Source organism: Musca autumnalis, unplaced genomic scaffold (assembly GCF_047663935.1).
Source record: "Musca autumnalis isolate F117 unplaced genomic scaffold, ASM4766393v1 scaffold_1, whole genome shotgun sequence".
In the NCBI taxonomy this organism is placed as follows: Eukaryota; Metazoa; Arthropoda; class Insecta; order Diptera; family Muscidae; genus Musca; species Musca autumnalis.
The window spans coordinates 203,645,832-203,664,009 of record NW_027411644.1 but is presented as its reverse complement, the minus strand read 5'-3'; the positions used below and the strand labels follow the sequence as shown (position 1 = coordinate 203,664,009).

Genomic DNA, 18,178 nt, shown 5'->3' with positions numbered 1-18,178 from the left:
GTACAAATAAATAGCAGACAAAATAGCAAACAGAATACATATAAAGAGATGAAAATATTAATAATACGACTTATGTACATATAAGTTGTATTAGCAAAGATAGATACAAAGAGCAGCCCAAAAAAATATTAAATTCAGAAAACTACAAAAATGTTGTTAATACGCAAACAAATGACAAAAATTAAAGACAATAAAGTTATATAAAAATACATTCATAAGCTTTTGTTTGTTTTGAAGAATCAAAGAAAAATCGTATATAGTTGGACAAGTGCATGAGCGCATATCAGAAATATAAATTCAACAGACACCTTTTGTGTGTAAGATATCTCTTTAATCAGTAGAATCTTTTTAGAATTAGAAATATTCATGTACAGAGTTCAAATAAATTCTCGGTGTGTATGACATGGGATTATTTCCATTGAAATATTTATACTCAAAAGTTTGTTTAGCAAGTATTTAAGAGAATATTCCACAAATTTGTTTAGCAAAAATTCAAAAGACTGTTCAAAAGAATTTGCCACTTATGCTTTGGACATCATTTAAATGGAAGAAGTTCAAAAATTTTTTTTATTCTTCGAATTATTATTATTTTCTAGAATTCTTAGTGTTATAGAAAAAAATACTGTTACAGAAAAAATATACTAATATTTTTGAAAATTTAACATAGTTGAAGCCAAGTTTTATCCTTTTGTAACTCGCGAATTGTGGTTGTATATTATACAAGTTAAATGCTTTTGGGTAGAATGAAATATTTTAAGACTTGGCAAAAAAATATTGGCCTTAAAAGTTAATTTGCGCGGAAGCTGTGGCTGTATGTATGCTAAAAATGGTTTGAGCCCAACGTGTCATTATTTGCTTTCTTCTTGATTTGTGATTAAACAACATTTTTTACGATTTTCCTGTCAAAACAAAAGTAGAATCCAACTAAATAAGGACCATCTCACCAATGTGTATCTTTTCAAAATTTAATGTGCGTCTACCCTTAAATGATGCTGACATTTTGAAGCCAGATTTCAAGTGTTTTTGAAATTTTCTTCTAATTTCATTACGCAAACAGGCTTTTTCAAAAATCATATATGGGATTGTAGAAATCGCGATTCTGAGTTATTTTATATTTGTGGTGTGTGTGTAGTCCATACAGCTTTACAGAAATCTGGGCCTAATTTACAATTGTCATTCGATTTCCTCATACTTGATTCCAAATCTTAGATAATTTTCTTCAAGGTGAAAACTTCTTTGTGAATGCAGATAAAACAAGTAAAAAAGTATTGCCGACAGAGATATACCCCCAGCCTATGTGAATTGGAACTTCCATCTGCGGACAGATCGAATGTATTTAGGGTCTTCTCAGAATTTTGTGGCACGTTTTGGGTATTTGAACTTGCCGACAAAAATGTGGATTAGGATTAAAGTTCAAAAGTTTTGCGGAGGAGGGAATGAACCGACATAGTGCATTACGGAAGTGGATCTTATTTTGAGAGTCATTTCTTTTCGATAGATAGATATCGCGCCCACTAGTAATTTCAGCGGGTTATCGTACACCTGTTGGAAGCATAGAATTGTCCACGGAAAACATAACATGGCTGTAAATTATCGGTATAAATTTCCAAAAGATCTCAAAACAGACCCTAAACTGCACTTGGACACAAATTTTGAACTTTTGTTGGGGTGGTATCCTAAGGAGAGGACCGATATGGGCCATTTTGGATCAATTCGGTCTACTAGTTCAAGAGTTATTGTGCTCTCCAACTACTACATCCCAGCAAAAAAAGTCCTCCCAACATCATGGGTTTTGTAAGGGATTTTTGGCAGCCGTAACTACTCACAAACCCCCTTTCTTCCCCATTATTTTTACAAGGGCATGTCGCACTCAATTTGTAGTTATTTTATGACCACTAGAATAACTAGTTATTCTGTGGCCACTAGAAGTTGAAAAGTAAGTTGAAAAAAATTCTATTTTTAGAACAGTTGATGTAGAGATTTTTTTTTTTAATTTCATCACAGTTCTTACTTTTATTTTACTTTATTTTATTTCGCTCGTTGTGCGAGTTGAACACACGAACCCTCTGATGTCTAGCCAAAGACACTACATACTATGCCACGCACACGAACATTAAGGGTTGCTTAAGAACTTAAATGTGCAGTGCACATGTGCAACACAAACTGTTATTTTTTAATTAAAAAAAAATCGCATGCCGACAGTGAGCGTTGAACACACAACCCTAGGATTTATAGTCGGACACACATTCACTGTGCCACCGTCCTCATTACTTAGTGAGGAGCAAAGTAAGTAGGTTTGCCTTGTAATTTTTTTAAGAAGTATCCCATTACTTTTCAGATTACTTGTAATGGGAAAAAAAGCTTGTTTACATTACTTTGTAATGGGTTACGTAATGACTAATGGATCCGAATTTTTGCTGGGATATGGTGCCATAGGGGTTTTTACAACTTTCGGGCTGTTTTACCATGAAGTATGGACTTGCCACAGAAAAAACTTTTACCGTTGTAACTGAGACAGCGATTGCAAGTTGCTTCAACAGAAATCAAAGTTAGTCAAGAGCAGGTCTTAAAGTGAACTTATACGAAATTTTGTGTGGGAGGTACCCGAAGGAATGGGCTAATATATTCCATATTAAAATCTGATCTATATCTGGTAGATAAATTAGGATGCGTAACGTATGGACGAAATCGATCCGTCCCTTCAAGAGTTATAGTGTGCACAATTTTTCCGAACATTTTTGAACTTTTGTGGGGGAGGTACCTGAAGGAGTGAACCGATATGGCTTATCTTCGAACTTAAACTAAGTTTGAACAACATATTATGAAGGCCAAATTTTGGATCGAATCGCCAGATCCGTTCGAGAGTTAACTTGTGCTCCAATCACTACACACGGTGTCATAGGTTTTTTGGACCTTTCAGGCTATTTTCTCAGGAAGTAGGGTTTTGTCCCTGATGAAATTTGTATCGCCGTATTGGGGGTCGTAAATACAAGATGGTACAATAAAAATCAAAACGATTCGAAAGCAGGTCCTAAACTGAACTTTTCCGAAATTTTGTGTGGGAGGTACACGAAGGCGTGGACCGATTGAGTCCATATTGGAACCTCGTCTAAGTTTGGTTAAAATTTCACAACGTGCAAACTTTGTACCAAACTTTCCGAAAATTGTCGAACTTTTGTGGGGGAGGTACAGGGAGGAGTGGACCGATATAACCCATCTTCGAACTTAAACTAAGTTTGGACAAAATATTGCAAAAGCCAAATTTTGGACCAAATCGGTTCATCCGTTCGAGAGTTATCGTGCGCACCAGCCAGACATACAGACGGACCGGCATTGCTAAATCGACTCCAAATTGTCTGAAACACGTTTCCATTATTTCGATGAGGCACATTTTGCCAGTTTGAAAGTGTATATACCCTCGTTAGGATAAATGCTGAGGGTATAATAAAATTCGACCAATTTCTTTAGAGATTCAAGAAAAATAAAAGAAGTACTCTTATAGATTTTTTCAATACCATTAACTCCAGAATGAATGTGGAAACTATTTTTTCAAACCAAAATTTATTTTTGTTACACAAATATGTGTTTGTTTTGGCTATAACATCCAAATTATTATCCCGATCAATATAATTTTGGACTACTTTGTTTGTAATTTTTGACTGGCAAGTGGTAAATGAAAAAAGTCGGACAACATTTAAAAGTGTGTAATTCTTTTGTAAATTCCTTGTACCAAAATTCGTCGACGTAGCGCGAAAAAAAAATTAATTTTTTTTGAAATGGAATATAAAAGAATTGGCAATATTTCCCATATAACGTCCATATATGGAGACTTTATTTTAAGCCAGATGGCACCAATAATCTAATAATTTTCGTGAAATAATTAGAAAGTATTTTTCAAACATGACAAAGACTAATTATGTACAATTTGTAAAATTGTTGTCTCAATCAAGAACATTACATCCCCCTCTTAATTCTGATAAACATTTGCCTAATTATTATACATAACTAATAATATATGCATAATACACACCCTCTCTTAATTTAACATCACAAATGACAATTATATGTATGTCATAGCAACAATTGAAAATATAATCAACCCTTAATTGACACCCTGTACGTGAAGATTAAAGTTTATCCCAAAGGGGGAATACGCAACAACATCTTCGTCAGAATAGTGCTAATTATTTAAGGCTAAAGTATTAAGCGAACAACAACATCAGCAAGGAAGAATAATTTTTCTTTGGTCTTCAGTATATTTGTACATCAATTTGTAAGTGTTTTTGTCTTGAGCCAAAAAAAAATCTCTCTAGCAAAGTTTATGTACCCATACGTGTATGAGTAAATGTAATTGCAACTATAATTGTGGGTGTTTTATGTATTGCTATTGTATGTTCCGTATCGTATGTAAGGATTGTAGGAAATTTATAAAACAAACAGAAATTAATATATCGACGCCGTCGTTGCCGTCATCGTTGTCGCGACTTAAATATAGACAAAAGCTTAATAAAAGTAAATTGAATGGTTGGCAAGCAAACACATTAACATATTTATTTTTTTTTTTTTTCGTTTCTTCCAGTAGAGCAAACAAGTAAATGAATATGCATTAGCCATGATATGTATGTATGTATATCATTTATACATACTGAATGAAAGTTTGTTTGTATGTAGTTGTGTTTCAACGTACATACATATTTATTTCTTATTAAGAGTATGTCATATAATCATAATTACAGTATTGAAATATACATGTATGAATGTATAGGCAAGCGTATTGAAATACACACGTATGAATGTGTGTAGGCAAAAGTATAACGATTAACATCTTCAAACATACATACACATGTGCTTACATACATGTCGAAGCCACATGTCTACCGTTGTAATTAATAATTAAGGGGTGATGTTAAAGAAAAATAAGGTACTTTTTGTTGGCTTTTTCTCAATTTGTAGTGATTCCATGAAATGAAAATAAAAATTCATAAAATATACATGGCACTTAAGATTGTTTTTGTGTGCGTGTGTATTAAGCCATAAGCGTTCATATACGTTGAGGTAGAGTGGTAACATTTGTTATGTTAATTGTATTTTAATTGAAATATCATAATAATAATTATATAATTATTATAATTTGTAATACAATACATGAAAATACTCACAGTAGACATATAGATAATGCCACGCTTCACATGGTACACTACTCACAAAACGAGTTACAGAAATCCACTACAGTTAGTGTATTTCAGTATTTAAAATATAATTAAATAGAATTAAAGGTACGAAATCCATTCGATTTATTGTTTCAAAACAATATTTAAATTGTTTTAAATTAATTTTTGTGAAAAAAATCATATAAATCCAAAACAGAAAAAAGTGTCAAGTCTTATAGGTTCCACTAATAGGCACAATAAGGCACTGATCATAAAAATCAATGATCGAATAAACTCTTTTTCAATTTACTCTGATGCTTGAAACCCGCAACAGGTTGCCTTGAATATTTTCATTCATTTCTTAATCAATTGAAATAGTAAAGCTGAATTTTGGTGGACTGAATTTTGTGGTCCCAGCCCGCGACAAAAATACCAAAATCGATGTCTACAAATTATGATTGTAACTATTCAAATCTATCGTAGACACATTAAATTTTAGTATTCCGGCTTTCTTTTTACAACTTCTAACGGTACTTGCTAAAGCAGAGCCACAGAAGTGAGCATTTCCATTTGAAGAAATTTAGACATTAAAATTTCCATTAACGTAGTGACAAGTTTCAAGTGATATCACAAAAAAGTAATGTATAAAATTACTATAGTAAGAAATGGAAGTTAAAGTTAATGGTATTGTTATCGTTTTTAATTGATAACATCATAAAGTTGTATCTTTATTTTGTAGTAAAACTGATCTCTTTTGAAATGTATTTTTGTGAGTGTTTTTTATTTAGTATTGTGAAAAGAAATAGACTTTTAGTACCTTGGATCCTCGCGGATCCTCACGTTATTTTTACTTAAATGTTCGTGGAAGTGTCCAGAATTAGAAAAAAATTATCTCGTCTGCCGAAAGTTGCCGAGCGGTATTCAGTTTTCATTATACTGAGTATACTCGGAGTTTTGTGAATGTTTGGTATAGGATTTTTTGGTGTTTTCAAGCAATCGGTGTTGGTGTTTTGCATTTTTTCGATCTTTTTTTTTAGGATTACTTTATGAATTTGTGTTTTCACATTTGTATGTTTTGAAATATGGTGTTCAAAAAAACGTTGTCAATGCCAGCATGGGACGCACGGTATTCGAAGAAATTATAGCAAACCTTCAGGAGGATGTTGCGGGATATGAGTTGTCTAAGTTGTAAGATCGTATACACTATCGCTATAAAAGACACCATTATTTTTGAAACATACATGTCACTTCAAGAATTATCTGCCGTTGAAAGTAAAAACGCGGGAGTCCTGCCGTAAACTTAAGCTCCACACAGAGATCTAAATAACGTAGAATGGTTAAATTGGCAAGCAGGACCACCTGTGTGGTCTTGTTTACCGTTTATATATCCTGGTACATTTTTAGTCGATCAGGGAACTCTCCTAATCGATATATCCTGTAACTAGTATTTATTGTAATAGATGCCAACCCATCCTCGCAAACTAAAAGTCTCATAAAATATCTTAGTTTCCAGATATTCCCTGTTTGAAACCTATAGGACATTGTTTACATCTAATATAATCTGGTACACCCTTGGTTCATATGTTAACCCTCCTAGTAAGAATATTTTGTGCCTCACATTGTTGATACTTGTTACCAGTTAATCCTTATCAAGAATAAAATTCATAAAATGTCATGATTTTTACAACGTTTTTGTAAAAAAATTTAGAACAAATTGGAAATTATGGCCAAAATCGTGGAGGTACGTCTATATGGGGGATATACCAAAACATGAACCTCTATCGACCATGGACCTACGCAAGATGTTTAATACCACCAAAGAACACAAAATGTCAAATTCAGCGAATTCACTTTGAAAATATAGACAAAATCTTGAAATTAATAAGTACCGTTATGAGGGGTCTATACCTAAAAGTGGACCAGTCCTGACGATTTTTGGGGAAAATAATCTTCTAGTCACTACGAGTTTACTGTAAAATTTTCAGATCGATATCTTGTTTAGAAATATTTTTGTCGCTCTCTCCCATACAAGCTAAACCACAGTGCAATGTCCTAAAAGTTCTCATCGATTCCATGTGTGCAAATACATTTATTCGGGTCAAAATCCGAATTTAGAGTTTTTTTTGGTTTTCGATTTTTTTTTTGTTAACGGTGAGTCTAATCCAAAAGTGACTACAGCAAATGTTGTAGACAGAAAAATTGTCTACAAGTTTGGTCTTTATAAAATAACTAACGGTTCTAAAAAAACCCATAATTTATATGCACTTATAAGGGAAATACGCACATATTCAGGTGAACCGGCTGAAATAACCGAAGTAAACGGGTCTCAAAAAATATATGTTTCCGTGAAGAGCGATATTGTACCATTCTTTAAAAAAATCCACCAAATTCCGAGCGTCTTTAGTAGAGTTATTCCATGTTAGAGTCATTTTACGCAAAAATAGCCCATTTAACCCACATGTGTGATCGGAAGCCCAAAGGGAAAGACCCCAACAAAAACACTCCGATTTTTTTGAATATTTGCCCAAAGATAGGGTTTGTTGTGCTGATTACGGAAATGCATAATTATCATGGGCGGCGGATCCGGTTCGCCTGTTATTTGACCTGAAAAGCTAGATTTAAAAGGCCCTGTTCTACTGAACCGATTACTGCAAAGTGGGTATAGTTTGAAAGCTTATGGAAATACCTAACACATAGCGGTCCAACTTACTTACTTACTTCTTCACATGTGTCATTTGACACTTATATCAAGATATCTCGAGAATGGTGACTCCTATTGAAAAGTCATAAAGTCCATTCTTATCCATGTTTTAAGCCTACAACTTTTACTTTGGTCGATTTCTGATAGGTTATACCGTTATGTTATGCGTTTGTACACATGGGATCAATGGGGACTTTTAGGACGTTTTTTCTAATGACAACCCTAGCCTTCCACTAAAAATGCAGCTTTGTGGAATTTTTGCTATTTCTCCCTTATACGCTGGTCTATTTTGACTGGACTATGTACAACTTCTGTCGCAACAGCGACAACCTTCAACTGAGGTTCATCCTCTCCACTGAAAACCCCTCCAAACAACAAAATCTGGTGTTGCCAACTAGATGGACTGATAATAATTTATAACATGAATAATTCCTTTCCTGTGGGTCGATAGGAAATAGCACATGCCTCATAACAGGAACTAAGCTTTATACTGATACATCTGCAGCTTACTTATTTAGCGAATCAACCAAATTTCTGTAACTCTGTATGACTACGCAAAAGTTGTCAGATAATTGAAGGCCAACAAGAAAAAAATAATCTCCATTCAGCATTGTCCGTAGCAAACAGTGTTGTTTGCAGAAGGTAGCTTTTTAATGGATTATTCGGCTCATGTGACTCCCAATTTTTTTGCTGTGAAAGACTGTATGTTCAGGCTGACGTAGTGGATGAAAGATACCATGAAACGACCCTGACCAGCTTTAACATAAAGAGCCCAGGACTTACTTTTCCCACTCTTTCATCTCAAGTGGACTCTGACTTCACCTGGGGAGCTGCCTTCAACATCCCTTAAAGGTATTGAGCTAACATGCGTTCACCCATAAGGACGTTAAAAACATAGGTTGGGCATTGTGCTAATACTATGAAAAACAAAGTATACCACCCCGGCAAACGTTTTAAGTGCAATGATCTGCGAATCTGGAATTTTCGCACTGTATTATAGCTGCCATGACACAAAGCATGAGCTTTGTAGTTAAACCGAAGGTAAAAGATTTAAGTTTTACTAGACCAAAAATAAAAAAGTCAAACTGATCACGTTGTGATAAATGGAAGCCATTCATCAATCGTGTTAAATGTACGATCATTCCGATGAGCGAACATAAACTCGGATCACCACCTTATAGCAGCAAAGATACGTACCCCATCAAACATAGCAAATGAAATACCAACAGACACAACACAGAAGTTGGACATCGGTAAGCTGCAATCACAACAGCTATTCCAATCAACTGGCCCAAAGAGAAAAATGCAACATGTAGGGTTACTCTCCAATTAGTAGCAAAGCGTAGCGCACTAGAGAGGTATCGGAAGAAAAGGAGTGAGGAGAAACTTATTTTCCGCGGGATAAAGAGACAAATGGAATAGCGGGAATGTTAAAAATTTAGATGTACAGAAGCCAGATTGAAGTCTAAAAATCTATCAAAGAGTGTGTTTATGTGGGAAACGCTGCAGTGGTATCACTATAGCGTAGACTGAACATACCCCACAAAAACGTTGTTCCTCATTATCACCCATTTGTATTCTCTTTCTTTCTTGTTATTTTAGTATTATTAATACATGCATATTGTTGTAGAAATAACATAACAGAGAGAAAGAGTAATAAAGCAAGGGAAAAGATTAAACTTGCTCTCGCAAATATCGATGTCATTAAAATCAGAACTTCATTAGAATTAGAACATCACTCGAAACAGAACATAGCAAGAAACAGAAGTGAATTACTCTAAGAAACAGTTGTAAATATTTATCCAACATGAAGTAATGTTTGAATTTATACGAAATAAATATTGAAAATAAATTGCTCTACGAGAAAAACTGTTTAATTATTTGGAACGAAATATTATACGCTTCGAGGGAGACCTTTGTTATTGTTTGGAGAAAATATAACATGCCCGTCTGGCAAGTGATTTGATTTCAACCAAAAAACCAAGCAGGCAAGTTCTAACCTTACTCAAGTTGGAGATACTAAGCAAGAGCTTTGTTGTTGCTGCCTCACGGGTAAGAATTGTTGTTGCCCTATCGCCTTGAGGAAAAGAGTTACGTTTGTCTCCAGCCAGAGACGGAAAGTTTGAATTTCTTGTGATCGGGAATTTGGTGCTGGCAAACCGAGTTGACCAGGGATTGCGGATCCGTGGTGGTCAATTTTAGTGAGTTGGTGAGTGCCCGCAACAGAGTGAAACATCAAACTCTTGGCTTTGCTAGAAGCACATCCTCCTTTAGAGACCACCTAGCTAATTTGTTAACAGATACAAATTGTGTTTTTATGATATGGAACGAGCATTTTGCAAACTGATGGTATATAATACCAGAGAAGACGACGAAGATACCACAGATCCAGTCCCCAATATTTCATTGAATTTATACCGCCTGGCCTAGATGAGGTAAAGACAGAAATAAAAAAGCTGAAGAATAGTAAAGCAGTAGGAACTACGGATGCCACCGTGGTGCAATGGTAATCACACCCGCCTTGCACGAAGAAGGTCGTGCGGTCGATTCACCGGCCAGGCAACATCAAATTTTCAACGGTGGCAAAATACCCCTCAGTAATGTTTGCGACATTTCCTGAGTGTTTCAGCCACGTAAAACTTCTCTACATGTGGTGTCTTAGGACACGCCGTTCGGACTCGGCGATAAACGGTAGGTCCCATATCATTGAGCTAATATGAATCGGGGTGCACTCATTGATAAAATGTTTGTGGAACAATTATAACGAACCGATGGCTTACCAGCCGAGCTATTTGAAACCGGACACGATACGCTGATAATGTTGAGACGGCAGAACTGATCCCCGGTCCACCGTTACCATAGAAAATAACAAAAGAGGTTTCAGACAGCTTTTCTTGTGATCTTTCTTGTATTGGCCAACAGATGCTAATTTGGCTTAAATAAACAGTTAAAAGACAAAGCCACACATCGTCAAACAAAAATAAAAACTTTACAAAATACAGAAACAACCCATGCTAATGTTAGCAGATACGGTTTTGCTTTGTGTGTTTGAGAAAAAAATTCTTCGAACGATCAACGGACAAATATACGTTGACGCTGAATATTGACATAGTACGAACCACGAGCTATATCGGCTACATCAGTAAAGTAAAAGGTATCGGAACACAACGATTGCGTTGGCTAGGTTATGCCATAAGAATGAGCAATGTTCTTCCTGCTAAAAAGGCGTATAAATACGGGGCACATGGCAGTACGCTCTGAACCACAACTTCGAATGAGTAAATAAGTGGAAGACGAGGTGGAATTCTTTTCTTAGTTCGGCATATAGGAAAAATATACAGTAGGGTCCAACTAAGTAAATAAGACTGTATGTTCCAGTTACAGAGACGAAACTTCAGGGTTCTTTCACTTATTAAATCACATGCAGGGTACTAATGAAAGACTAACGGCTACGGTAAATGTATTGCTTGGGCCAAATCAATGGAACCTTAAACCCGGCCAATACACCATTCTCATTACCTCAAATTTTGCAGAAAGTGTACGATAAGCAGATCCATATTTAGCATCTTTTCTGTCGACTATATACAGTTTTCCGACAGTACCAAGTCCTTTGTAAATTAGGTATCCCCGCATAATTTATAGAACTGACATTAATTTTTATTTTTTTATTTTCAGTTTTCATTTAAAGAGGATAATTTTCAATTTTTCTGGCCTGTAAATCTACAATAATCTGGCCGTGATTGTAGCGATATATTTTTATTTGGGAAGCTCATTTTCTTTGCAAATTATACATCACAGATTGCATTTCAAACCACAAACAATATTTGCAATATAATATTCCCTTTTCTATATGCATTCGATTTTGATTTTGATTTATATATCCAGTGAACCAAATAACAAATCCCTTTTTAATACAGCCCCCGTTCATATGCTACGTATGTAAATTCATTTGTAACAGAGCTTTGTAATAGGCAAACACAAAACAGATGAAAAAACGAAACGAAAAACATTCCAACAAAAAAAGAAAACAAATTGAAATCAGTTCAATGAAATGTAAAAGTACTTAAATGTCGCCACTTGAATCCTTTTGATTTCAATAGGCTATAATTCACAAAACGCAAAAATAGATACACTGCTGCATATTGATTTATAAATTCATGCAAAAATGTTGCATGCATACACATACATACATGAGAATAGTTTGTGTGAGTGGATTTGTGGATGTGTGCCTGTGTAATGCATGCATTCATGCTAGCTTATATGTCATACAAGCCAAGATACATGTCGTGGTTTTTCATTAAAGGACATTCAAACACACATACATATGCAATCATTCCCTTGGCTTATATTGTATGTGTGTTTTGAACATTGCTACACACTGCCTGTCTGCTGGTATATGCTAGTGGCATGTCATATTTTTTGCATACGCTCAACGACGTAACTACGCGAGTCATAAATGTCAGCTGAATTGCAAAAAAAAAAAAAAACAAAGGAAATATGTAAAATTTCCTTTACAGTTTATGCATGGATTTTGTTGGTGTAATTGTTGTTGTAGCGTGCTGTCATTACCCAGCAAACCAAATGTCGGATGTCCGACATATCGGAACAATTTCGGAAGCAAAATCGTTCAGATTTCGTATCGATTTCTATACGATTTATCGTAGGGGAATTCGTTCCGATTTCGGAGAAAATGTCGGAAGTAAATTTCCCTTCGAATATGCTAATGTTTTTCTTCCGATTTCGTTACGAATTCGGATCGATATGTCGGAAACAAATTTCCCTTCGCACAACAACCACATTTTGTATATATCTAACGAGCAACATTTTAGTTTGTTGTCGAAAAACAAAATGGTTGTTTATAAAATTCGCATATACATTTTTTAAATATTTTAAATATAAATTCAACATATAATAATTCAAGCTAGTGCTAATAGACTCAACATATTCGTACACAAAGTTTACATTGTTCTACTATAAGTACAAAACGATAACAACAGTGAAAACCATTTGATATCTTTGAAATTATAATCTTCCAATAAAAAACATAACAAAGAAAATTTATCAATAAAAAAGAGGCATCAGAGAAAAATTTTTTCCTTTGGTAATCATACGAAATTATTCCAAAATCGTTCAGAAATCTTTACGAAAGTTCGGAAGGTACCTCAGATTTTTTTACGACATTATTTCGAAATCGTTCAGAAATCTGTACGAAAATTCGGAGGAAAAAAAATTCGCATTTCGAATTTCCCAAGGATTTTCTTCCGATTTCGTTCCGAATTCTGGCCGAAATCGATCCGATTTCGCTCCGACATTTCGTTCCGAAATTATGTCAACCACTTCATACAACTTTCGTTAAGATATCGTTACGATTTCGGATCAGATATCGGACGTAACGTCCGAATTTTGTTCCGATTTCGTTAAGATATCGGTACGATTGGTTTGCTGGGTACAGAGTTGGGGATTGCACACTGATGTCAAAATTAGAAATTATTTTTAAATACCGGGTATAGCTTAAAGGAGTTGTAGAATTGCACTTAACATCCGACGCACAATGGTTGAGAATTCGATTATCCTGACCAAACAAAAGATTTGTTGTCCTAGCTAAAACTTTCAAAATACCGAAAATTGGGTGGTATCATCCTATGTGTTACAAACGGAATGACATAGTTGAATGATAGTTTCCGATTCTACCTCGCATTTGCTTTCGAAGATTCTATTAAATTAAATCCACTATTATTTCCACAGAACCACTGTCCTTTTCCGCGTTGTATGTAAAAAAGGAAAACTTTGTTCATTGAAGCTAAATGTCTTCACATACATACATGCGAACTTATTTACCATCAAATATTTTACATACGTACAGACTTTGTTATATGTATCTCAAACTAGCGATAATTCACAATCAGTCTTTCGTCGACACTCAAACGAATATTTTTTGCCCATAACACACCTTTCATACAGTTAAAACCAGGGAATAATTCAAAGGAGTGCAAATATTATGGTTGAACAATGGATGCAGAAGAGATACCTGATGTTGACTTCGTCGGACGAATAAACGAACACTTGCTATGTGTGCAGCCATTAGTTGCGACAGTGTGTTCGTGTGTGTACATCATCGTGTAATTGCTACATATTTTACAATTGCAATAGCTAAACATGTTGCGTACTGGTTTTTACCTAGCTCGAAATGTTATTTCCGTAGCCTGTACCCGTAGCGTCTATAGAAACATACATATGTTATGAATGAATTGCGCCCTCGACATAGATATTGGTATGATTTTGTATATGCATTCACAACACAGTGGCTCAGAGGACAGATGAAAGGTGTTTTCGTAGAAGATATTCTTATAACAGACCATAAGGTCTTCTCATGGAAGACCAAAAGATTTTCTCTTAGACTCCCCTTTCAAAATAAAACATAGAAATAGATATTTGTTATCCTAAACTATAAAGTTTTGATGTAAGGAAAGTCAACTAAAATAAGAAGTTCTTTGTTTCCTAAGACTTCATTTAGTATGAGGTTATGTTCATTTGATTATTTCAATATTTAAGTTGAAACTTTTCTACAACAGTTCCCATAGTGCTGCTATAATAATAATAATATTGTTTTCCATTTGGGCATGGGGTTACGCATATTGACTCTTTACCTTAGAAAGGTTGTGCAACGAACGATAGTGCAAATAAAATGCAGTTGTCTGTAAAATGTGGTTTGTTTGAATTCTTTGCTAAACTTCCTTTCAGCAGGCAAACCATGCACACACATTCACATATATTCTTACACAAATATTATTTTCCTATGAATGATAAAGAGAGGTTTCCTTGGCTGTAAGGAAATGTCTCTGTGTGTAGCAAAAGGAAAATTTATTTGTAATATTTTACTTTGTAAAAATATGTAATTTATAATTTCTTGCTGAATGTTTAACCGCGACATTCGTTAGAACTTTTGATTTTTGTAGGAATGTTGATGTGTGTGTGTGTGTGAATTTAGTTGATATTCATATATTACTCTTTTGCAATTCTATGCAATTTTCCTTATTTACTTTAAGTTTGTTTGTGTATTCTTCTTCTGTTGTTTCAGAAATGACATTTGCTTGATGAAATTTGATTTTTTTTTTGAAAATAGCGGTTGGTTTTCTCTTTTTAACGGTTAGCAAAGAAATACATTTTTTCTTTGCAGTGAATTTAAAATGAATGTTGGTTACGGGGAATTTTACGGTACATGAGCATTAACAATTTCTGAGAAGAATTCAATTGTATTGCAATTAATACTTGGAAAGTTTAAATATTATTTATTTTACTAGCAGACACCGGTCCGCGTTGCTGGCCCATCATAATGAGCTTTAACGACAACTTTTTATTGACTTTTTGCTTGACAATTCAAAAATAGGTATTTTCTACCTCACTTCTTCGGTCCATTGTCAAACCGAAGAGTAACCTTCCATTCCTCTTACGGACTTTGTCGGATTTTTTCGCCTATTGATGCTGTTTAGGATTTATTATCGTCCATGTCCCCTGTGTTTATCCAAAATCGATCTAATTATAAAAGTTTTTAAAGAAATTGTGAAGTCGAATTCTCCCGCTTATTGTGACTCATATGTTTTATTTTTTTTTTTTATTTTTTTATTTGCACTCATAATTTTAGCAAATATAGCGATTATAAAACAACAGGCCCCCGAAATTCGTCTACAGATATATAGCATTTTGGACCAAGAGACATTCCTGAAAATTTTCTGAAAATTGCATAAAATTAAGTTCAGTGGTTTGGAAAAAAAATATTGAAAAGGGTGGGTTCTCAAGATATAACATATTTAAAAAAGTAGCCGAGGTCCGGTATTTTGATTCCAAATATGTACCTACTGTACCCACAACCCCATTGCCTTCCCAAATTTATACTGAAACTGATATAATCATAAGTTTGGCTTATACATATAAGGTTTATAGGCGAGCCGAAAGTAACCCACCTCCTCCGAAATTCATAAAAACGGCACACCTTGAGCTTTTGCTGCTTCATTTCGTTGAAATCGGATCGGTCCAGCCGTTCTCAACTGACGCCATTACCAACGAACGACATTTGATTTTTATTTATAAAGAAGGTATAGCATTTTTAAAGAAATAGGGTAAGTAGCCCGCCCCTTCCGAAATTCAACAAAATATGTAGCCTGACAGTTACAGGAAAATCAGTTAAGTAGTTTTTGTAAAAAAGATTAAAATTGAAATTTGAAAAAGTGGGCGTAAAAGTGGGCGTGGTCAAATTTTCTTTGCATAAAAACATAAGTTGGGTTATGACGAACATTTCAAAAAACAAAAAAAAAAGAATTATCCAAATCGGTTTAGCCGTTCTCAACCGATGCGATTACCAACGAACGATACTTGGTTTTTATTTATATAGATTTAGTATTTAGTATTTAGTATTTAGTATTTAGTATTTAGTATTTAGTATTTAGTATTTAGTATTTAGTATTTAGTATTTAGTATTTAGTATTTAGTATTTAGTATTTAGTATTTAGTATTTAGTATTTAGTATTTAGTATTTAGTATTTAGTATTTAGTATTTAGTATTTAGTATTTAGTATTTAGTATTTAGTATTTAGTATTTAGTATTTAGTATTTAGTATTTAGTATTTAGTATTTAGTATTTAGTATTTAGTATTTAGTATTTAGTATTTAGTATTTAGTATTTAGTATTTAGTATTTAGTATTTAGTATTTAGTATTTAGTATTTAGTATTTAGTATTTAGTATTTAGTATTTAGTATTTAGTATTTAGTATTTAGTATTTAGTATTTAGTATTTAGTATTTAGTATTTAGTATTTAGTATTTAGTATTTAGTATTTAGTATTTAGTATTTAGTATTTAGTATTTAGTATTTAGTATTTAGTATTTAGTATTTAGTATTTAGTATTTAGTATTTAGTATTTAGTATTTAGTATTTAGTATTTAGTATTTAGTATTTAGTATTTAGTATTTAGTATTTAGTATTTAGTATTTAGTATTTAGTATTTAGTATTTAGTATTTAGTATTTAGTATTTAGTATTTAGTATTTAGTATTTAGTATTTAGTATTTAGTATTTAGTATTTAGTATTTAGTATTTAGTATTTAGTATTTAGTATTTAGTATTTAGTATTTAGTATTTAGTATTTAGTATTTAGTATTTAGTATTTAGTATTTAGTATTTAGTATTTAGTATTTAGTATTTAGTATTTAGTATTTAGTATTTAGTATTTAGTATTTAGTATTTAGTATTTAGTATTTAGTATTTAGTATTTAGTATTTAGTATTTAGTATTTAGTATTTAGTATTTAGTATTTAGTATTTAGTATTTAGTATTTAGTATTTAGTATTTAGTATTTAGTATTTAGTATTTAGTATTTAGTATTTAGTATTTAGTATTTAGTATTTAGTATTTAGTATTTAGTATTTAGTATTTAGTATTTAGTATTTAGTATTTAGTATTTAGTATTTAGTATTTAGTATTTAGTATTTAGTATTTAGTATTTAGTATTTAGTATTTAGTATTTAGTATTTAGTATTTAGTATTTAGTATTTAGTATTTAGTATTTAGTATTTAGTATTTAGTATTTAGTATTTAGTATTTAGTATTTAGTATTTAGTATTTAGTATTTAGTATTTAGTATTTAGTATTTAGTATTTAGTATTTAGTATTTAGTATTTAGTATTTAGTATTTAGTATTTAGTATTTAGTATTTAGTATTTAGTATTTAGTATTTAGTATTTAGTATTTAGTATTTAGTATTTAGTATTTAGTATTTAGTATTTAGTATTTAGTATTTAGTATTTAGTATTTAGTATTTAGTATTTAGTATTTAGTATTTAGTATTTAGTATTTAGTATTTAGTATTTAGTATTTAGTATTTAGTATTTAGTATTTAGTATTTAGTATTTAGTATTTAGTATTTAGTATTTAGTATTTAGTATTTAGTATTTAGTATTTAGTATTTAGTATTTAGTATTTAGTATTTAGTATTTAGTATTTAGTATTTAGTATTTAGTATTTAGTATTTAGTATTTAGTATTTAGTATTTAGTATTTAGTATTTAGTATTTAGTATTTAGTATTTAGTATTTAGTATTTAGTATTTAGTATTTAGTATTTAGTATTTAGTATTTAGTATTTAGTATTTAGTATTTAGTATTTAGTATTTAGTATTTAGTATTTAGTATTTAGTATTTAGTATTTAGTATTTAGTATTTAGTATTTAGTATTTAGTATTTAGTATTTAGTATTTAGTATTTAGTATTTAGTATTTAGTATTTAGTATTTAGTATTTACTAAGTAAGTACTGAGACACGACACGGTGCTCTTGA

General features: G+C 32.5%; 1 protein-coding gene across 5 annotated transcripts in view; it reads right to left on the bottom strand.

Annotated features, from left to right (window-relative positions):
* The window catches only part of trv (trivet), a 341,295-nt gene that overhangs the window by 126,226 nt on the left and 196,891 nt on the right, over window positions 1-18,178 (bottom strand). The window lies entirely within an intron of this gene.